Below are 25149 nucleotides of genomic sequence, written 5' to 3'. Positions count from 1 at the left end.
CTTTCACTGGGTCAAAACTTTTACTCTGCCTATCAAGGTTTAGGTAGATAGGATGAAATTACAAAAAACTTTTTGTCCTATTTAGGATATAAACTCTAGTCTCCATGATCTTCACTCACTTTATTGCTCACTAGTTAACACCCTTGGGTGCATTGGGGCTGACTTACCTCTGATGTTTTTCTGGTACACTATTGTTAAAGGCACACTTAAAGCCCCAACGAATTTAATGCCCCAATATTTGAGTTCCAAAGACTTTCTCAAGTTAATCAAAGAATTCTAGATGTTGAAAATGAAAGGTGCGAACGTCAGCAAACGCTTCACGCTTTCTTAGAGCAAGCATGTTGTTTTTCTGGAGTTGGTGGAATAACGCATTCAACAACTCTTTAACAAATTTTAAACCGTGGAAGAAAAGGGGAGGAACCTTTCCCGAGACAGGGAAGACCTTATTGTTAAGATGGCACCGCATCCGTGGCTGAAAAAACTAAGAGTCAGTAAACTCTTTGGAGTTTAAGAAGATTTAAATAAGTGTTTGTTGATGCAAAGTAGTGTTTTCCTTCTTTTTCTTTGTTTAGTGGAGATCTACTAAGTGTGTTTCTTCTTTTTCTAAAATTACACTAAGTTAGTGAATGAAATGTGTACTAACTCTTGTGATCACTTGTTGAAGGTTGAGAGTATTTCTTATGTTGTTGAGTCCTAAAAGAATGATAGTATCTCAAAGAAAAACAAAAGTATTGAACCATTAGATGGAATGAATGACTTATGGAAACCATTGAACAAACTGGTAACAAAAGTTGACACCTTAGACGATTCCAAAGTTCTTGTTCCAAAGTTCATTAGTAGTTCTCCACTAATCAATCTTGATGATTATGAAAATGATGACGACGATGATAATGAAGAAGAAGACGATGACAATGTGACTTTGCTAGAAGTTAAGGAACACAAAGTTAGCAAACAAAATGCTCTACAATAAATTAGATGTTATTCAAGCTATAGAAGTGCCATCAAGTATTAATAATAATAATAATACTAATAAAGGAAAACGGAAAGAGGGACGATGTGGAAGAAAGAAAAAAGAAAATAATAATCCTCCTCCTCCTGTTGTCCGTGGTGATGATGGTGTTAGTGGTGGTGGTGGAGCAAATATTAATGTGGTACAAGTTCAAGTTACTACTGAGACAACATGAGGTACAAGTAGTGGTAGTACAAGAGCAGTGTATGAACTCTTTCATTCACTACTCTTGTACTACCACTGTTTGTACCTCCTATTGTGTCAGTAGTAATTTGAACTTGTTCCACATAAATATTTGTTCCACCATCACTATCACCACCGCAGCCAACATGAGGTGGATGAGGAGGACTATTTGTTTCTTTTTTCATTCTTCCACATCATCCCTTTTTCCCTTTTCATTTATCAATATACTTATTATTACTACTTGATGGCACTTCTATAGCTTGAACAACATGTAAATTTTTAAGACATTTTGTTTGCTAACTTTGTGTTCCTTAACTTTTGGCGAAGGCACATACGCATTGTCTTCTTCTTCATCATCATTGTCGCCTCATTTTCATAATCATCAAGATTCATTAGTGGAGTACTATTGATGAACTTTGGAACTGGATCTTTGGAATTGTCCAAGGTGTCACCTTTTGTTACCAATTTGTTCAAGGGTTCCCATAAGTCATTCATCCTATCAAATGGTTCAACACTTTTGTCTTTCTTTGAGATACTATCATTCTTTGAGGACTCATCAACATAAGCATTACCCTCAACCTTTAACAAGCAATTTTAAGAGTTAGTACACTTTTCATTCATGAACTTAGTGTAATTTTAGACGCAAAGGTTTGTGCTAATTGTCTTTGTTATGTTTACATGTATCACTAGTAGTCTTCAATATTTCTGTTGTTCACTTTGTAATGTATATGGGATGATTTCAATATCACCTGTATTCCCCCTGCGAGTAAAATAATCCATAGAGATATAATTTCACTTTAGCCATCCAGCAAATGGAATTTTGGTGTGTGCTGATTTAATATATTACACCTAACCTTTTATTTCTTTTAGCTTAATGGTTTTTTTTTCTTGTCTATATTTGTAGTGCATCATTTGACTCTACTGTGAGGATATGGAATGTTGAACAAGGGCGTCTTCTTCACACCTTGAATGGACATAGGTAATAGATGTGAACTCATTATATCTACTTGGACACAAGAGATAAAAATACGGACTCTTACTAAAATTATATTTTTTAACTATCAAATACAGGCTTAAGTATTATCTGTTTTGTTTTCTCGTATTCAATTGAACTATCGATAACTTATATTCATATTCCTCTTATTTGGGTGGGGATGTTAGGCGACGGGAGTGAGAATAAGTTAACTATATCGTTCTTGTTGAATGTTTTTACTTTTTACTGAGTAGGTTCTCTTCTAATTTAAATCCAGGGAAGTTGTTTACTCTGTTGCATTTAGTCTGAATGGTGAATATATGGAAAGTGGTTTATTGGATAAATGCATGAATATATGGTCAGTGAAGGAGGCCAAAATTGTAAAAACTTAACATGACGATGACAGTATTTTTGAAGTGTGTTGGAACAAGGAAGGCAACAAGGTTTCAACTTGTTTTGCAAACAAAAACATTTGTGTGTTTGATAATCGATTGTAGAGGTTGAAGAATAACTTTAAGAGGTCTTGGGAACATAGAGACGGGAATTTCACAATTCGAGAAACTCTACCTTGTACAAATGTAGAATATAGAAAAGTTTTTTTTTATTTGTCACCCGTGTTCGATTTACCCACATTGTCAATTCCTTGCTTTAAATTGAGCCCAAGAACCTAAGAGATCCTTTGGTTTGCAAACAAGTTATACTGGATTATTGAGTGGGAATTATAATATAGGGGTTTAAAATATCTTACTTGAGTTTCTTGTTGTTTTTAATATTAGGTGCATGCATATCTTGCATCTTTTTTGCCTAAAGCATCTACAAGCATGAAAATAATCTCCTTTTGAAAAGTACAAAGTTTGTACCTTCAAGTTGGTATTCTATCTTAGGTTTCTCTTTAATTACCAATATAAATATTTCATTATTGTGTCGGAATTATAATATTTGTATTTATGCACTTATTTGGACATGTGGTGTAAGAATTTGTTTGGTGTCATGCTTCACTTCCTTGCTTTTAGGGGTGTTCAAAATCGAATAGTATCCGATAAGCCAAACACAAAATTGGCTTATGGCTTATTGGTATTGGGTTATTGAATAAATATTTGGGGAATGGATTCAAATTTTATAATTAATGGGTTATCGATGTGGGGATGAATTATTCAATTTCCTTATTGGGTAAACCGTTAACCAGTTAAGAATTATCCTACTAAAATTTTATTCTAGGTATAGTAGCCTCATTTAATATTTTACCATAATATATAACAGTAATTATATACTTTTATTTTCTTAATCCTAAATATAAAGGCTAAAGCCATAAATCCATGAAAACCTATTTACTTTTCTATTGCTTTCTATTTTTCTTTAAAAAATAGAGCGCAAGTAAGTAAACTCTTAAAAGCACTGAGGATATGTACATGAAATGTATGCAACAATTTATCGAGTCATTTACGATGATGCTTCAAATGGATAATGAAAATATGACAACCAGTTGAAATTTTAGATCAATTTATCCATTTTATCTTGTTACAGGTTAAAAGTCATCCTTTTTGTAAGGTGCGTTCATAAAAAAAAAACATATCATAGAAATTAGAGGTTAACCAATTCAACGCCCGATAACCGTCTCATAATTGCTAATCTGTTACCAAACCAACCAATATCTTATAGATGTACTAGAAGATTAATAAATTTAAAAACTGATATTCGAAAAGCCAAATCGTTAAGCAAAATTATCTACCCAATCCATCTGATAAACAACCCTAATTGCTTTATCAAATATATAGAGGTTCTTTTTCGGCATAATACGTAATTAACTTGTTAAACATGTCAAAATATTACATTTAGACATTCGATCTAAGTCATGTTTCAATTGAACAGGCCTAAATTAAATATATAAATAGAATATTTTGACTTGTTTAAAAAGTTGTTATCAAGCCTGTTATTTAATGACAAAATATTCATGGGCTTACTAACACACATGTAAAAAAATGAGAAAATCGCCTAAATCTTATAAATTGGCCCCTAAATGGCCAAAATGCACTCTAAAATTGTGAGATTGTACATACTGCTCCCCCAACTCCTTACTAAGGGTTCTGTAAAGGTTTCGAAAAGAAATAATCCTGAAGCCATAGCATCAAAATATTTATGGCTAACAAACACGAAAACTGAGAAAATCACCTAGATCCTATAAAATGGCCCCTAAATGCCCAAAATGGACTCTCAAAATTGTGATAATCTGTGTACTTCTCACTCAACTCCCTATGTAGTATTTAGTAATGGTTTCACAAAGAAATCATCTGGAAGCCATATCACAAAAATATTCATGGGCTAACACATATGAAAAACTGAGAAAATCGTCTAATTCTTGTAAATTTACCCCTAAATTCCAAAAATGGACTTTAAAAATTGTGAGACTATACGTACTACTCCACCAACTCCCTATAAAGGGTTCCGTAAAGGTTTCACAAAAAAATCATCTGGAAGACATATCACCAAAATAGTCATGGTCTAACACACATGAAAAAGTAAGAAAATTCCTATTTCATATAAATTGGCCCCTAAATGTGCAAGATGAACTCTAAAAATTGTGAGACTGTACGTATGCTCTCCCAAATCCCTATGGAGGGTTACATAAAGTTTTTACTAAGAAATCAACCATAAGTCATATAACAAAATTATTCATCGGATAACACATATGAAAAATTGAAAAAATCACCTAATTCGTGTAAACTTTCCCCTAAATGACCAAAATGGAATCTAATAATTTTGAGATTATACGTACTACTCCCACAACTTCCTACGAATAGTTTCATAAAGTTTTAGCAAAGACATAGTCTGGAAGCCATATCACCAAAATATTCATGGCTATCACACACAAAAAATTTAGAAAATCAACTAAGTCCTATAAATTGGCCTCTAAAAGGCTAAAACGGACTCTAAAACTTGATAAACATTACGTACTGCTCCCCTAATAGCCTACAAAGGATTCTATAAAGTTTTCGTAAAGAAATCATCTGGAAGTCATATTACCAAAATATTCATTGCATAACACATATGAAGATTTGATAAAATTTTATAATTCCTTTTAATTGGCCCCAAATGCCTAAAATGGACACTAAAAACTATGATATTGTACTTATTACTTCCCCAACTTCCTACGGAGGATTTTGTAAAAGTTTTTACCTTCAAGTAGATTATCTTACTTCGATTTCTCATAAATTACAAATATCAATGTTTCATTGTTGTGTAATTTTAAAATATTGGTATTGGGGCACTTATTTGTGTTGTAAGACTTTGTTTGGTAACATGCTTTCTTTCATTGCTTTATCAATTATATAGAGGCTCTTTTTGGCTCAATACATAATTAACTTGTTAAACTTGTCAAAATATTCCATTAAGCGATTCAATCTAAGTCATGTTTCAATTGACCATGCCTAATTTGAATATTTAAATAGAATATTTTAACTTGTTTAAACAGTTCGTATCAAGCCTTTTATTTTAGAACAAATATTTTTTGGCTAACACACACACGAAAAACTAAGAAAACTTTTTAATTCATGTAAATTAGCCCCTAAATGTTCAAAATAGACTCTAAAATTGGTGAGACAATACGTATTGCTCCCCCAAAACCTTGCAAAGAGTTGCGTAAAGGTTTCACAAATAAATTGTATGAAAGCAATATCACCAAAATATCCATGGGTTAACACAGATAAAAAACTGAGAAAATCGCCTAGTTAATTTAAATAAGCCCCTAAATGCCAAAAATAGACTCTAAAAATTGTTAGATTGTACGTATTGTTCCCCAACAACCTACAGAGGGTTCTGTAAAGGTGTCACAAAAAAATTGTCCAGAAGCCATATCTCCAAAATATTTATGGGCTAACACACACGAACAACTAAAAAAATCATCTGACTCCTATAATTGGCCTCCTAAATGTCCAAAATAGATTTAAAATTTTGAGAATGTACGTACTGCTCCTCCAACTCCCTATTCAGAGTTCCGTAAAGGTTTTAAAAAGTACTTGTCTGAAAGTCATATCACCAAAATATTTATGGTCTAACACACACGAAAAACTAAGCAATTTGCTTAATTCCTCTACATTTGTCCTTAAATGCCCACATTGACTCTAAAAATTATTATATTGTACATACTGCTCCTCCAAATCTCTACGGAGGGTTTCATACAAAAATCCTCCAGAAGACATACCACCAAAATATTCATGGGCTAACACACAAAAAATTAAGAAAATCTCCTAATTTCTATAATTGGTCTCCAAAATATTCAAAATGGATTTAAATTAGGGAAAAAGGACAAATATACCACTGAACTATCGAAAATGGTATGCAGATACCGTCCGTCATACTTTTGGGAAATTGGTGCCCCTACCATCCAAACACTAGAGCATATATGCCCTTCACTCTAACGGAAGACTAAATATGGACACGTGGCACAATCTTATCCATTGATCCAATATTTAATAAATGTCGGTCGATGGATAAGATTATGACATGTGTAAATCCGTTAGTATAAAGGGTATATATGCTCTAGTTTTTGGACGGCAGGGGAACCAATGTCCTAAAAGTATGACGGAGGGTATCTGCAAACCCTTTACAATAGTTCGGGGGTATATTTGTCCTTTTTTCCTTTCAAATATATAAGACTATACGTAGTGCTCTCCAAATCCATATGGAGAGTTCCTTAAATGTTTTGCAAAGAAATCGTCCGGAAGCCATATCTCCAATATATTCATGGTCTAACACACACACAAAAATTGAGCAAATCGCTTAATTCATGTAAATTAGCCATAAATACCAAAAATGGACTCTGAAATTAATGAGACTGTATGTACTGCTCCTCAAACTCCCTACAAAGGGTTTCGTAAAGAAATCATCCAGAAGCCGTATTAGAAAAACATTCATGGCTAATATGCAAAAACCTAAGAAAAATCACCTAATTCTTGTAAATTAGCCCCTAAATGCATAAAATGGACTCTCAAAATTGTGAGACTATGTGTATTGCTTCCCAACTCCCTACGGAGGGTTCCTTAAAGGTTTTGCTTAACATATTGTCCGAAAGTGATATCACCAAAATATTCATGGTCTAACACACATGAAAGAATTAAAAAAAAATGCCTAATTCCTATTAATTGGCTCCTAAATGCTATAAATGGACTGAAAAATTGTCAGACTATATGTACTACTCCCCAACTCTCTAGGGAAGGTTCCATAAAGGTTTCGCAATGTTTGAACGCCATATCATCAAAATATTTATGGGCTAACACACATAAAAAACTAAGAAAATCGTCTAATTCTTGTAATTGGGGCTTAAATGCCTAAAATGCACTTTAAAAACTGATAGAGTGTATGTATTGCTCCCCTAACTCCCTAAGGAGGGTTCCTTAAAGGTTCCCAAAGAAATCACCCTAAAGCTATATCACCAAAATTCTCATGGGGTGAAAATCACCTAATTCATGTAAATTGGCCCTAAATGCCCAAAATGGACTCTGAATATTAATTAATTAACTCTTACACTAGATAGATTATTTGCATCACATTTCTTAGCTACGGTTTATTTTCTAACCGTCCTATCGTAAAATATTTTATACACATAGATGCTTTTTATATTAATATTTAATCCATTTTTTAATTAAAAATAAACAAGAAAATGAGCACCTACATAATATTTCTAAATATATGGGAGAGAAATGAAATCACATTTTTAACACTACTTTCTGTGTATCCAAAATAAGCAAACTTTAATCTTGACATATAAATCTCTTAAGGTATACATAGCACTTTAACCGCAGTGACAAAACAGAGGAAGAAAGGGCCGAGTGTTACTTGTTGCCAGGCAGTGAACAAATTTCTTTGGTCGAAAGCCTACGTTCGAATAACGACAAACTCGAGTAAGATCGAAACTAGAGTTTTTAGCCGAGATCGAAAGAGTACAAAAAATAATTTTTGAGAGCAGAAGCAGTGGTTCAAGGTGATATCGGGGGAAGAAAAGCTTGGTTAAAAATGGATGTAAGAGCTATTATTTATAGAGACATAGGGTTCCTCTTATTGCAATTCGGGTGGGATTGAAAGGAATAAATAGTCGTTTGAATTTTGAATCAAACCTCTGCTCTTTAGCAAATCAAAAAATCAGAAATCTTTTGGCCTCTTCTTGACTGAATCTGTTACAAAGAGAGTGAACTGAAGAGAGTTGATGGAATTATTGAAGCTTGTACGAAAATGGAGAAGAGCCTTTGTCCAATGTTAAAGAGACCTGAAGCTTTTACCATTAGAAGAGGAAGGAGCAACGAATTGATGAAAGAAAAATGACCTAATTCGTTTTGGCATTTTGCTGATGAAAAAGACACGGGTTTGGGCCTTTGTTTGGGCTATTTTTTGGACAGATTTTAATATAAAATGTGGGTTGGAATGGTGGGTTTAGAATGGACTTCACGGCCTTTTCCTTTCTTTCTTTATATAAATTTGGGCTTCTAGCTTAATGACTAATAAAAAATAAGTTAAAAGATGACAACTAATAATTTACATAATAAATATATCAATATTACAAATTTACAAAATAAGGGCTTATAATTAATTTAAAAAGTACGAAACTTTAAATAAAGCGATAATAATTAAATTTTAAGAAAAGAATGTGTCAAAGGTGATAATATAATTTTAAGAGTAAAACATACAAATTTAGTAGTAATTATAGAATTGTGACATAATGATAACAATAGTAATGATAAATAGTCGTAGTAGTAAAAATAGTTGTGAAAAGGGATAATTTGACACGTTATTAATTTAGAAGCTCGATAATAATGAATTAGAAGAAAGAATGGTCAAAATTGGGTGTCAACAACCCATTGAACCTGACAATCATTGTACCAAAACTTTTAACTTAACGGTCAAAGATAAGGGGATGTAATCCCCAAAATAATTAAATATAAAGTAAAGAGTCTGAAAGGTCCAAGTCCGAAGGAAATGGAGTAAGATCCTAGATAATCCATAGTAGCCCAAAGAAACTGGCTCACCATTGAACTCGACAAGTCAGTGATCGCCTAGACATACCCAAGCAACCTAAACTAGCCATACTCACTATCTTCCGGCTTAATGCGGCTGCCGCCACATTATCCTTACATGGATGGTATTGCATGGTGACATCATAATCTTTAAGTAACTTATCCATCTACGTTGTCTCAGGTGCAAGTCTTTCTGAGTGAATACGTGTTGTAGATGACAATGATCAATGAACACTTCAGTCTTGACTCCATAGAGATAATGTCGCAAAATCTTAGGAGTAAACACTATCGTTGCCAACTCTAAATCATGCGTCTGGAAGTTCCTTTGATGAATCTTCAACTGTTGTGAGGCACAATCTATAACATTCTTATCTGGCATCAACACAACACCCAAGCCCGAATATGAAGCATCACATTAAACAATGAAATCCTTAGAAGAGTCTTGAGGTTTTGGAAGCTCTCCTCACATTTAGCAGTCCACTCAAAACGCACCTCCTTTTGGGTAATCCTTGTCACGTGCCTGGCAGTAGAGGAAAAATTCTTCGCAAACTGCAGATAGTAGATGGAAAGCCCCAGTGACCTCCTAACCTTAGTAATAGAACTAGGCTAGACCCAGTTCTTAACTCCTTCAATCTTTTGAGGATCTACCATTACCCTTTCTTTTCAAACTGCATGCCCAAAAAGGCAATAGAGGACAACCATAATTCACACGTAGAAAATTTTGCATAAATTTTTTGTTTCTCAAGGATACCCAAAATATTACGAAGATGATCTACATGCTCTTCCTCACTCTTTGAATAAACCAAAATCTCATCAATAAAGACATTACAAATGAATACATGAGTGGTTTGAACACAACATTCATCAAACTCATGAAGGTTGAAAGTGCATTAGTCAACCCAAACGACATCACAAAGAACTCATAGTGCCCATACCAAGTCCTCAACACCATCTTAGGTACAGCCTCAGGCCTAATCTTTAATTGATAGTACCGAGACCTTAAATAATATTTTGAGAATATTGATGCACCCTGCAAGTGGTAAAAGAGATCATCTATACGAGGCAATTGGTACTTATTTTGAATGGTGAACCTATTTACTTGTTGGTAGTCTATGCACATCCTCATAAAACCATCCTTTTTCTTAACAAACAAGAACAAGAAGGAGCACCACAAAGACGGATGAAACTCTTATCAAAGAGCTCTTGGATATGGGTCTTAAAATCTCGTAACTCTATTGGAGCCATGCGATAAGGAGGGATAGAGATTGGGTGAGTGCCTGGCTCCAAGTTAATACAAAAATATATATCTCTATCTGGAGACATAACATCTAAATCAATAGGAAACACTTCCTTAAACTCAGACACTACAGAGATAGACTCAATAGAGGGGGACTCTGCATCGACATCACGGATATGAGCCCAACATACCAAAAAACCCTGCCCCTTTAGTTTTCTAGCACAAATAAAAGATATAATCTTAGATGGCTTAGGCTTCTACAGCCCTTCCCACTCTAACTTTTCCCTACCTAGGATCTCTAAAGTCACAATCTTAGCATTACAATTAAGCATAACATAATATGGGGACAACTAAGTCATGCCTAATATTACATCAAAGTCAGTCATATAAAAGATAACCAATTCAGTCTAAGTCTGAAAACATATAAACAAGACAGAACAAGCACTATCGACATGGGTGACTACGATAGACTCTCTAACTGGGGTAGAAACATTGATAGGGGCATCAAGCACATCACAAATCGCATCAAATCTATAGGAAAACTGTACCGATACATAGGAGTAAGTAGAATCCGAATCAAACAAAATAGTAGCCATCCAGTCATAGAAAATAACAGTACATGTGATCCCTACATGAGTCATCTCAGCCTCGGTCTTTCCCGGAAATGCATAAAACTGAGACATGTTATCTTGGCGGGCAACCTTTTTGTTTGGTTGCAATGATCCACTACTTGCATCACCATTTCCCCAGCCTTCACGGCCTCTCTGATTTTCTCCTCGCCCACCTTGTGGATGTCCTCTACCCTTATTACCTCCGCCCACCGGTACAGGTCTTTGGTCTGCTGCTGTACAGGTTTAGTCATGCGCGGGTGGGGACTATCACTCCAAAGTGTCCTAGTTCTCCACAATTGTAACTACAACATCAAGAGATGACTTGTTGCTTGGTGCAAAATAGTAGCCATCCTAAGTAGGAATCTGCTGCGTAATTCTTGAGTAACACTACAACAAAAACAAATTTTAGCGGCAATAAATAAACATATTAAAAATCAGTGCTAAAGTCTTTACTGGCATTAATTAAGTGTCATTAGATCCAATGTCGCTAAAGGCTTTAGGGACATATACAAAGAGTTATAATTACCGCTAAAAGTATATATTTAGCGACAATTAAGAATTTATTGCCACTAACGATCTTTTTAGTTGTAGTGTAACCACCCGTATAAGAGGGCATATTTGAATGAATTGGCTGAGCTACAATTATCGGCCTACCTAAACCTTTAGAGTAGGAGCCATTAAAGTTAGATGTATTCTTCGGCCTCTTAGCAAAAGCCTTGGCCTACTTGTCCCGTTGAACTCCTTTTACCTTATTCCAAAAGTCTGTCACTTCATTAAAGCTTTTACTTGCAGAGGTCATGTGAACAGACAATACTTGTAACTCGAGATTCAATACCTTGATGAACACACGGATCCTCTCTTCTTCAGTAGTCACCAACTACATCGCATATCTACACAAGGCATGGAACTTAACTTCATAAACAGCTACAGTCATACCTGTAACACTCCAGAATTCTATGAATTAAGTTAGAGCTTCACCTTATGAATAATGACTTAAAAATAGCCAAAATGATGTTTATAAACCTAAACTAATGTAATTGACTTGGTTTGGAAGAGTAAAAGTCTAAACGTCAAGAAACGACCACGAAGTCCGAAAACTAAAGAAGAATGTGTTCTAGTGTGTCCTTAGGTTTTGGGCAGGTTTGGGAGTGTCGTATGATGGTATAATCTTGTAAAAAGGTTTAAATTAGGTAAGTTTATGTTCATAGGATAAAAACGTCTGGGTACGAACCCCCCAAGGACCCCCTTAGGGGTCCTTGAGGAGGGCCCAAACATGGACCCGAAAGCTGTCAAAACTGCAGCAAACAACGAGAGCAAGACTCACGGCCCGTAGACTGGTCGACGAACCGTAAGTCATGGCCGTGAGAGCCTCAGTACCAAACGACGGATGAGCAGCACGGTCCGTAACTCCACCTACGGTCTATAGGTGGAGGGTCGTAAGTCCTGGCAGTTTTAAGTTTTTTGTTTTTAGTTTTTAGTTTAGGGGTCTTAGTTTTAGTTAGTTATTTAATTAAGGGTTAAGAAGGGTGGTTAGTTAACTAATTACCATTCTAACCCTAACTATAAGACCTTAACCCTAAGACTTTAACTCACACAAGTCAAACTCATTCTTTCTCAAAACTCTCTCAGCTAAGAACCCCATTGAAAAAGAAGACCAAGGTTCATCTAGGGCAGCAAGGTTTCGATTTTTCCCCATCAGTTCTCAAGGAATTAACTAAGGTATAATTTCTTATCACTCTTGGGATTCCTTTCCCCAAGAGGCCCCTTCAAGATGAATTTCAGAAGCTCCAATTTCTGGGATATCAATCCAAAAATGTGAGTCTTCTTTCTAAAGTGAAATTGATGTTATAAACTGACTTTGATTTATGTTATATGAACAATTATGAATTAATTTATGTTATATTTTTGGTTTCTTGAAGAATTCCCCATGAGACCCATGTTTATCCTTCTTTTCCTAATTCTAACCCTAGTTTGTGTTGGATATTGATTGAAGGCTATGAATTGAAGGTGATGTTATATAATTCATGTTTGTATGATGATTCTACCCTAGGTTATGTATAATTTCTATGAAATTAGGGTTGAATCTTTGAATGAAGCCTTGAAGGCTATGAAGGGAATATGTCAATTGATTATATTGATCTTGATGATGTTATTACTTCATGAATTGCCTTGTATTATGTATTGGTTATGAACTGATTAGTGATTGAAGTATGAATGTCCTAGGAAGGGCAAGAAGGTATAAAGGTTGGTTCTTCTTTGAACTCAAGTATGAAAAGTGAATTACTTAGATTGTAATGATGCTATACCTAATGTGTTGTTGTGGTGTTGATGACCTAGTTTCCCTCATCCTTAACCCTCTACACTTGAATTAGCTATGAAATATGTATGTATGTTATGGTATGATTGCTATATGATTGAAAGGTAGTTCTCATAATTATAGTGTAATGTGAAGTGAAAGGGTTACTCACTTACTAAGTGTTTCTAAAGTGAAAGGATTGTTACTCACTTATGAACACATATGAGCTATTATGGTAACATGTTTTCATAAAAGTCTAGTAAAGGCTAATGTGAACTTACGTGATGACTAAAGATGATTACAAAAGGGAATTAGATGCTTAGCACTGAAAGGGCATGTAAATGAGATGGGGGTCTCACGTTTAGTAAGTCCGGCTCCCCACATGGCTTTCCTCATGTTTAGGAAGTCCGGATTACCCATGGTATGTGTTGTCTCATGAGATGGACATCCCCACGTTTAGTAAGTTAGGATTCCTAGGAGCAATCTCCTTGACCCTTAACTATGTGCCCACATAGGACTTTAGCTTAGTGGATCCACCTAGATAGCTATGTACGAATGGTTATAGCTTAGGCAAGTGTTAACCCTCTCTTTTCGATGTGGGAGTAGAACACCGAATTCCATGTAGCTTTCATGGTCTATGTCGATTATGGCAATATCTCCCTAATGTAAAACTAAATGAAGGTATGAAATGTGTGAACTCTTACTAGGGCTTTCTTAAGGGTTTCTTCATTGTGTAAGGGAGGGTATAGGACTTCTCTTGCACATTGCACTTGTGGGATCCTAAGAGATGGTTGTAGTAGTGTTCACTTATGATTATGATGATTATGACTTACGTATGTTGAAGCTAGATGATTATAACTTACGTATGTTGAAGCTATGTTGTGTATGATCATTATGAATATGGTAAGTTATGATGAAGTATGATCTTATGTATGTATGCATGAAGTAGGTTGCTTAATGTGATACTTGGCTTTGAATAGGGTTATGGGATTCTATTTCTTGCATTGCACTAGTATTACTTGGGTTGTCTACGTGTTGGGATGATATTATGTTAGTTTGTACTATGATACTTACTTTGTGTGCATATTGGATTTACTTGGTAAAAAACATGTTTCGACTAAAATGGACCTTTTATGCAGGTTTCTATGGTTTTTATGCATAGTAGCCATACTTAGTATGTGTGTTGTACTAACCCATTTTGTCTCCTTTCTCCCCAAACATTTAGGTTCGGGCCGTTAAGGATTCAAGCTTACTTCTCAAGACACTTGGAGTTGCTTCCCTAAGTTGGTGAGTCCTCAAGTCCGAGGATAAGACCTTATGATCTAGCTTCTATGTTTAGTTCTTTGCTTATGTTGAAAGACAATGTTGTACTTTCCTATTTCTAGACTTCTTATTGATGTAAGGGCTAAGTCCCATTTTTGATACTTCTATGTCTAGATGGTACATTGTGACGAAGTTAGATTCTATTTTCATATATAAAGTGAAGTTGAACTTCCAAAGTAAAAGTTTTAAATTTTCCGTGTTTTTTATTCTATGATGCATGCTATGATGAATGCTAAGGGCTTGTATAAGACCTCTTAGAGGTCGAATACGCCGGTAACAACTAGGGGGTGCTCTCGGGTCGTTACAATACCAATCTTCCCCAAAGCCATGAACTCATCCTACTTGCAGTCCCTCAATTTCTGAGGAACATACCTCTCCGGAAACAAAACATTGAATTGGACCTAGGTAAGCGGAGGCAAGGCTTGCAATCAGCATTCCACAAAGGGTCTCTACCACTGCTTAGCCTTACCTTGAAGCTAAAAGGTCATGAACTCAACTCCATGTTAGTGCACAATGCCCAACTTGTGAAGTCTCTCATTGCAATCTAGGATGCAGTCATAGGCATCCTCACTTTCATAACCATGGAACACTGACGACTTTAACTACAAAAACTTAGTAAGCATCTTGTGCTCACTGTCAGTCATCACAGGGCCAAAAAGTGGACAGAAGAAGGTATCAACACACAACACTCCATCCATTTTAGGGACTGTAGCAATAGCGGGATGGATGAGTGAAGGTTGAGTATCTTGCACCAACCCACCCAGAAAAGTCAAAATCTAATGAGCTATAGCAAGATCTAAAGGGGTAAGTCCGACAGTCCCAGCTTATGCATCCTCTTCTTGTTCAGCATCCTCTTCCACTTCAATCTCCACATTCTTTTCTACCTCGTCTTGGGGTGTTGGAGGGGCCTCTTCCCTAGGTACATTCTCAGCTTGGGCTTCATCCCTGGCGGGTGCTACCCTTCGTCAGCCTCTGCCTCTTCCTCTTTTTCTACCCCTAGCTCAACCACATCCTCTCCATGCAGGCTCCCCTGCTAGCTAATTGATGGGAGCTACTGGCCAATTCGTTGTTTCGTATGTTAACCATTTATGGATCGAAGAGTTAAAGAGATTAGATACCAATTTGGTTCACCATATGCCAATAAGAATAAATTTATACCACGCAGGGAGAAGAAGGTGGAGAGATTTTCCTAAAGTTATGTAACCTCTGGAAGAAAAGAATAGACGTCTCTGTACCGTTCTGCAAAACTCTACTAGAATCGTTTTGGTACAACGAGATAAACAAACCTAGGGCTCTGATACCAACTTTATGAAGACCCAAACCACTGTGATTGGCACCAACACTAACCATCCGGTGGTAGAACCATTACTACAACCCAATTAAACGATACTAACCAAAAGACAAGCATTTAGAGATTTACAAACAGGTTTAAATAATAAATTTAAAATCCGAGTTCCCATAAACTCACTAATTTATCAAAGCTAAACATAACCAAGTGGAAATTCAACCCTTAGAACCTGAAATTCATTGCACCAAAACATCTAACTAAACAGTGTAATATAAGGGGATGCAATCCCCAAAACAACTAAACATAGAGTAAAAAGTCTATAAGGTCTAAGTCCGAAGGAAGTGGACTAAGATCCTAGATGAATCCATAGTAGCCTGAACGAACTCGCTCACCCTTGAACTCGACAAGTCAGAGATCTCCTAGCTGAAGTTTCCCAACAGCCGCCTGAATATTCGCTAAAGGTAATGCATCTAATTTTCAGTGGATATTGGGTCTTTGATCCCTTTCCCTAAAAAAACCTTTAGAATCCCAACTTTTTACCATTAAAGTCATTTTAAAAGGTCTCAAAAATCCCCCAGAGAAGAAATTGTTTGAAATAAGTCATATAGGAATTAAGATTGATAACTCAATAATCAAAAAAACTTCAAAGTTCAAACTAACCAAAAAACATATGAATAATACTAATGGGAAATAATTGACAAAAGAAATCTTTGAGAAATGAATACATACAAAATACACTTAAAAAATAAAACAAGTGTTTAGGTCAAACCTTATATATGTATACCAGCATGATGAATTTTTAAAAAATATATGTACTTATAAAATTAGTGTTTAGGTTTCGAAATATTATAACTTCTAAAAATTAAAGGTTTAGGTATTGTAACAAATTAAATACCTAAAACACTAACAAAAAAAGCGAACATGAAAAAATTATACGTACTAATAAAATTAGGGTTTAGGTTTAAAAATTTATAGTTCTACCATACGATTTAGATCTTGTCACTTCGAGACCTAAAATAACCAATAAAGTGAACTTAAGAATATTAAATATACTATCAAATTTAAATATCTGGTATAAATTCTGAATCTGTCTTAGATAATTTAATCTATCAACTTTTTGGAATTGCTTGAGGATACAATTGTCATTCGACACTTTATTCAAAATGTCATTCGGAATTAAAACATTTCTAATCCTAGTCTTATATATAAATACTCTATTTCCTAAAATTCCTACTTACCATATTTTTCATCTATATATATATTATAGGTAGGGCAATTTTTTTATCCTTTGTTTGTTTCTTTAAGCTGTCGTCAATTCACAGCAATGGCTTCTTCACTCTATGATTTCCTCCTACTTGAATTCGATAACTCAATTTTCATCATCTTTTGAACTATTTTTTATGGAGATTTTGATGTTTTGTTTGTATGAGATGCTTTGATATGCTTTACTTGAGGCTTGTGTATACACCACCCTCTTCAGACCCCATTCAATATGTTGTTGTTGTTGTTTTTGTTTTTGTTAAAAGAGTTAAATTTTGCGAAAGTTAATTTTTTTTATAACCATTTTAGTGTATAATCATTTTCTAAATCTAGGGTTTATCAGAAACAGTCTCTATACCTCAAAGGTATGAGAATTAATGTTATTATGATCTAGAGACTCTTTTGTCAAAACAACTTTTACATAAAAGTACTTTTGTAGAAAAATAATTTGTGTTTTGTGTTATTTTTTATCAAACACCACAAATGTAAAAAGGAGTGTTTTTATTGTGCTAGCTTTTATCCTCCAAGAACCATGTCAATTGTCATGTGCTTTCTGTTTCATTTTCAGTTGAATTGCATATTGCGTTTCATTTTTCTAGATGACAAACGATAGAAGCTTCCATTTTCGTACTCAATTCAGTAAACTTTAGCGATCTTCAAAGTTTTGTTGGTCTTGTGACACTAAAGTTTTTCTTTTGTTGCAAGACAGATTTGGAACCTATGTATATCAGCATAGTCGCAACCTCTCTGCCGAGTAAATTCCTAGTTATGATGTAACGACGTTGGAAGGACATACATCTAAGGTTTGACCACATATTTATAAATTTCTCCTAATCAGACATGATTTCTTTATAGGAAAAATGATAAATATCATATTTTCTGTCTACTATATTTACATTACAATTTTTTCTTGTTCCGGGTTTTTGGTTGTGCTTGAAGTCCAAAATGGTCTTTTCATGCATCTAGGTAAGCATTACTTCCATTTCTTCATTTTATTTCTCTCATATATGTATACTCATGTTTATATTCCTACTTCCGTTTCTAATTCTCTTGTAATTTTAGGACTTTGGAAATGACCATCATAAGCACCGTGATTTTATGAAGGTTGAGAGTAGTTTCAGACTCATCTAAGGAATCATCTCTCTTATAGCTAATAATGTGTAATATCAATTTAGGTCTGAAGATTCTACTAATAGAATTTGGTCTATTGGAGATGGTCCATGTAACTCTACTATCAAAAATGGAAAAACAAGAATGTTACGACACTTGATTGAAGTGTGAGAACATTGCAAAGTATTTTTTTTTGTTCTTTCTTTTTCTTTGTTAATTCATTTAATCGAATTAGACATCAGCTGCTGACAATTATATTTTTTAGGAGATATCTACCATCAAATGGAGACCAACTGGTGCTGGTACAAGCAATACAAATCAACAGTTGTTGATGGCAAGGTATTCTATCTATTCGTACCAGTCATGTTTATAGTATTCTTTCTATCATAATTTTCTTTCACATGTGGTGGTCGCACTAGGTTCTCGGTTACATGTATATTAGACATCAGTGTTGTAAATTCTGGTTGGATCATTGTTCATAGCTAAGCAATAAAGTTTCTATATTTTTCCAGACACCCCCTTCATTCTTCATCATCCTCTCCATGGTTCCATGACACCCCCTTCCACAGCGCCACAACTTCTTCCCCTTTATATAACTCAACAGTTGTTCGCTCCCCCATCTCATCTTTTGCAATCCATTCCTTCCTCACCTTAATGATTTGATTTCCACTGGGCCAAAACCTTTTCTCTGCCTATCAAAGTTTTGGTAGATAGGAACAAATAACCAAAAGTTTTTTGTCCTTTTTAGGATATAAACACTAGTCTCCATGATCTTCACTCACTTTATTGCTCACTAGTAAACAACCTTAGGTGCATTGGGGCAGACTTACCTCTGAAGTTTTTTCTGGTAGACTATTGTCAAAGGTGCACTTAAAGCCCCAATGAATTTAAAACCCCAAGATTTCAGTTCCAAAGACTTTCTCAAGTTAATTGAAGAATTCTAGATGTTGAAAATGAAAGGTGCGAACGTCAGCAAATGCTTCATGCCTTTTTAGAGCATGTGCCTGCTATTTTTTCGGAGTTGGATGAATAACACATTCAACAACTCTTTCACCAAATTTAAACCCTGAAAGATAAGGGGAGGACCATTTCTCGAGAAAAGAAAGACCTTATTGTTAAGATAACCTTTCGCATCCTCGGCAGAAACAACTAAGAGTAAGTCGACTCTTTGGAGTTTAAGAAGGTTTAAATAAGTGTCTATTGATGCAAAGTAGTGTGTTCCTTCTTTTTCTTTGTTTAGTTGAGATCTACTAAGTGCGTTTCTTCTTTTTCTAAAATTACACTAAGTTAGTGAATGAAATATGTACTAACTCTTGTGATCACTTGTTGAAGGTTAACAATATTGCTTATGTTGTTGAGTCCTCAACGACTGATAGAATCTCAAATAAAAACAAAAGTATTGAACCATTGGATGTAATGAATGACTTATGGAAACCATTAAACAAATTGGTAACAATAGTTGACACCTTATACAATGCCAGAGTTCTTGTTCCAAATTTCATCAGTAGCTCTCCACTAATCAATCTTGATGATTATGAAAATGAGGACGATGATGATAATTAAAAAGAAGACGATAAGAATGTGACTGCGCCGGAAGTTAAGGAACACAAAGTTAGCAAACAAAATGTTCTACAAAAAATTAGATGTTGTTCAAGCTATTGAAGCGCCATCAAGTAGTAATAATAATATTGATAAAGGAAAAAGGAAAAAGGGACGACGTGGATAAAAGAAAAAAGAAACAAATAATCCTCCTCCTCCTCCTCGTCCCCCTCCTCTTCTAGGCCATGGTGGTGATGGTGATAATGGTGGTGGTGGTGGAACAAATATTAATGTGGCACAAGTTCAAGTTACTACTAAGAAAACATGAGGTACAAGCAGTGGTAGTACAAGAGCAGTGGATGAACTCTTTTATTCACTACTCTTGTACTACCACTGCTTGTACCTCCTGTGGTCTCAATAGTAATTTGAACTTGTTCCACATTAATATTTGTTCGACCACCATCACTATCACCGCCACTACCAACAGGAGGTGGATGAGGAGGACTATTTGTTTCTTTTTTCTTTCTTCCACTTCGTCCCTTTTTCCCTTTTCATATATAAATATTCTTATTATTACATTTGATGGTGCTTCTATAGCTTGAACAAAATCTAATTTTTGAAGAACATTTTATTTGCTAACTTTGTGTTCCTTAACTTTTGGCGAAGGCATATACGCATTGTCTTCTTCTTCATCATCATTGTCGCGTCATTTTCATAATCATCAAGATTGATTAGTGGAGTACTACTGATGAACTTTGGAACTGGATCTTCGGAATTGTCTAAGGTGTCACCTTTTGTTACCAATTTGTTCAATGGTTCCCATAAGTCATTCATCCCATCCATTAGTACTCTTGTTTTTCTTTAAGATACTATCATTCTTTGAGGACTTAGCAACATAAGCAATACTCTCAACCTTCAACAAGTAATCATAAGAGTTAGTACACTTTTCATTCATGAACTTAGTGTAATTTTAGACGCAAAGGTTTATGCTAATTGTCTTTGTTGTGTTTACATGTATCACTAGTAGTCTTTAATGTTTCCATTTTTCACTTTGTATTGTATATGGAATGACTTCAATATCACCCGTAATCCCCCCTCGAGTAAAATAATCTAGAGAGATATAATTTCACTTTAGCCGTCCAGCAAATGGATTTTTGGTGTGTGTTGATTTAATGTATTACACCTAACCTTTTATATCTTTTGGCTTATTGGTTTTGTTTTATTGTATATATGTGTAGAGCTTCATTTGACTCTACTTTGAAGCTATGGGATGTTGAACAAGGGCGTCTTCTTCACAGCTTGAACGGACACATGTAACAGATGTGAACTCATTATGTCTACTTTGACACAGGAGATAAAAATAGGGACTCTTAATAAAATTATACTTTTTAACTTTCAAATATAGGCTCAAGTATTAGATGGTTTGTTTACTCGTATTCATTTAAACTATCGATAACCTATATACCTATTCCTTTTATTTGGGGATGTGAGGGGAGGGGAGTGAGAATAAGTTAATTGTATCGTTCTTGTCGAATGTTTTTATTTTTTACTAAGTAGGTTCTGTTCCATTTTGATTCCAGGGAAGCTATTTACTCTGTTGCATTTAGGGCGAATATTGAATACATGGACACTGGTTTATTGGATAAATGCATGAATATATGGTCAGTGAAGGAGGACAAAATTGTAAAACCTTACAATAGTGATAACAATATTTTTGAAGTGTGTTGGAACAAGGAAGGCAACAAGGTTGCAACTTGTTTTGCAAACAAAAAGCTTTGTGTGTTTGATATTCGATTGTTGAGGTTGAAGAATAACATTATAAGGTCTTGGGAACAAAGAGGCAAGAATTTCACAATTCAAGAAACTCTACCTTGTAAAAATGCAGATTGTAGATAAGTTTTTTTGTATTTGTCACCGGTATTCGATTTACCCACATTGTCAATTCCTTGCTTCAAATTGAGCCCAAACACCTAAGGGATCGTTTGGTTTGCAAACATGTTATACTGGATTATTGTGTGGAAATTATAATATTGGGATTTTAAATAGCTTACTTAAGTTTCTTTTTGTTTTTAATATTAGGTGCATGCATATCTTTTTGTCATATTTTGCCTAAAGCATGTACATGCATGTAAATAATCTCATTTTGAAAAGTACAAAGTTTGTACCTTCAAGTTGATATTCTACCTTAGGTTTCTCTTAAATTACCAATATCAATTTTTCATTATTGTGTTGGAATTATAATATCTGGATTTATGCACTTATTTGGACATGCGGTGTAAGAATTTGTTTCGTATCATGCTTTCCTTCCTTGTTTTTAGGGGTGTTCAAAATCGAATAGTAACTGATAAGCTAACCAGAATATTGGCTTATGGCTTATTGGTATTGGGTTATCGAATAAATGGTCGGGGAATGGATTTAAATTTTATAATTAATGGGTTATCACTGTGGGGACGGATTATTCTATGTTCTTATTTGGTAAACCATTAACCTATTAAGAATTACCATACTTACATATTTATTATAGGTATAGTAACCTCATTTAATATTTTACCATAATATATAACAATAATTATATATTTTTCTTTTCTTGGTCCTAAATCTTAAAGGCAAAAGCCATAAAGCCATGAAAACCTATATGGTTTTCTATTGCTATCTATTTTTCTTTAAAGATTAGAGCGCAAGTGTCAAGCCCCAAGCCTACACCCTAGGCATGGCCGGCACTCGAGAACCATTGTTGGTCCCAAGCAAACCCTTGGCCTGGCTTAACTCTTAGCGGAAGACTTAGTCACAATAAGAGAACTTTAAAAGTAAACCTTTAACTCAGAATATTTAAAGAAACATTCACTGGCCAAAACAGCAACTCAAGTCTAGAACATAACAACTGAAAGGAACAAGACTCATGAACTAATACTGTCTAACTATCTATGAAACCTCTAATACTATGAGGGATGTCGGGACAAGACCTCCGATCATCCTAATAACTGAAATACTGAAAGTAAATAAGGGATCCTCCGAAAGCAAGGAGGCTCACCAACAACAATAGAGCTCAACTGGATCAACGAAGCACTGGATGTTGATCCTGATTACCTGTATAAGCATCATAAAATATACAAGCCAAATGGCGCTAGTACATGGAATGTACGAGCATGTGAGGGAAAATCTAAAACAAGACATAAGATTGAACTGGAATTATAAAAACACTTACCTCATCTCATCTTACGTCATTTCAATTTAAAGTAGTGATAAAGATGCAATATAAAGAAAAGTTTTTAAAACAATAGATAAAAGCTCAATGTATTGAAAAATACAATAATAACTTGGTTTGTATGCGAAAATACAAAATAACCCTGTTTAGGAGATTCTCTAACCGACAACCATCATTATGAGCTCTGTGATGATACAACATCTAGCCTACGCTCCCAAACCTGTCGTAAACTTTGCCGAGATATAGAACTCCTTAACTAAGTTGGTCCACTAGTTTATGATAAAAAAGCAATAAAGGAATCATCTAAAAAGTATGACCCTTTTTTACCCACGTTGGCTACATGGTTTATGTGGGCTGTGAGTTGTTAGAACTCTCCCCCATATCGGTGCTCAATACTACTCCCAAGATATAATTTTGCTCAATATGTTTTAAAGCTAATATTTCCTCTTCCTCAAATATGAGATTATTACTCAAAAAGGTTTCTCTGAAAAGAGATAATACAGAAAACTGTTCATGAACTCTTTGAAAATCGGTGTTTCCACTATTCTTAAATGTAAAAACATTTCTCTTGAGAATATTTAGGTCACGTATATCATTTTAAAGAAAATGAACTCTGCTCTTGTTCTTCCTCAACTCAAAGCTCAAGTCTTAAAACAAGTTTAAAAACAATTTGTAAAAAGATTTTTTAAAATAACTCAAAGAACTCTCAAGACTTGACTCTTAGCTCTACCTTGAATTTGAATTATGAATTATGAATTAAAGGTTATGATTCATGTGTGAATGATTTCAATATGTTTAGAAGTAGTTTAGAGTAGTTAGAATCAATAGGGAGTGAAGGCACACTTTAGGAAAAAATAGATGGGTAAAACGATGGAAAAAGGGTGGAGGCAGGTGACCGTGGCACACTGTTTGCGCGGGGCCCCAGCCACTAATGTTTCAGACAATAATCTGGCTCACTGCCGGCGCGCCACGCCAGCCTTGCTGGAGCCGCATTTGTGGCGCGTTGCGCTACTATTCCGCCAGGCAATTTCAACGAACTTATCTACTTGTTTTCTGACCTTAATTCGACTAGAATCGAATTGTTTCTTCCCCAATCACTTAGAATCTAATAGTCAACATATGTACACAATAATCTACTCTAAAAGACCCTCAAAACACTAACACTTATCTCAAGAACTCATCGAAATCCCAACAATCAAGATTATGGAAGGTATTTCAAGAAAACTCAACAAGAACTCAAATCCTTCAACTTTAAGAATGAATTTGCACTGAAAATAACATGATTGGCATGTGGGTGAATGAACCCAATACTATGAGAAGTCAGATACCTTATAGGGATCAAACCCTTGGAGATATCTGCAACAAAAATCAAGAATCTTGACGAACGCATTGAACTTTTCTCCTTTTCTCCTTTTCTCCTCTTCTTGAACTCCTCTCAAAACCATAGCGTAAATTAGGATTTGTAAAATTGAACCAAATCAGTTAAGACCCCTAATTATTTACTAAAAATGTTTTAAGCTGATTGGGTAAGGAAAATATCAAAATACCCCTCATATTTTCGAGTCACTTTCCTTAAATGGGCAGTCTGACTTCAAACGGGCATATCTCCCTCATACGAGATCAAAAATTAGAAATATTGGCGGCATTGGAAAGAGGATTCCAATACCTTTCATTTGATATCTTATGGAACACCTAAATCATTCGGTACTAAAAGTTATGGTCGTTTGAAGTTGACCCAAAATGCATAATCTATGCCTAACTTGTAAAATTTTTAGATTTTGCTATTTCCAATTTAGTTCTTTCTATTTTTAAATCATTAAAATATGGAGGTGTTACAGCAAATCAGAAAACACATAAACGCACTGAGGATATGTACATAAAATGTATGCAACAATGTATCGAGTCATTTACAAAGATTCTTCAAATAGACAATGAAAATGTGACAACCAGTTAAAATTTTGGATCAGTTTAGCCATTTTATCTTGTTACTGGCTAAAAGTCATCCTCTTTGTAAGGTGCGTTCATCGAAAAAAAGTTATCATAGAAATTAGAGGTTATCCAATACGCCGCCAATAACCGTCCGATAATTGCTAATCCGTTACCAAACCAAC

The 25149-nt window shown here is 34.9% G+C and overlaps 1 pseudogene; it reads left to right on the top strand.

Moving 5' to 3' along the window:
- Positions 1 to 748: 748 nt before the first annotated feature.
- LOC125838310 (WD40 repeat-containing protein HOS15-like) overlaps positions 749 to 25149 on the top strand; it is a 63447-nt pseudogene continuing 39046 nt past the window's right edge.

This window comes from Solanum verrucosum, unplaced genomic scaffold, assembly GCF_900185275.1.
Source record: "Solanum verrucosum unplaced genomic scaffold, falcon-dt-bn FXZP01000110.1, whole genome shotgun sequence".
Classification (NCBI taxonomy): Eukaryota; Viridiplantae; Streptophyta; class Magnoliopsida; order Solanales; family Solanaceae; genus Solanum; species Solanum verrucosum.
The sequence above is the reverse complement of the archived record's forward strand: the minus strand, read 5'-3'. Positions and strand labels throughout refer to the sequence as shown.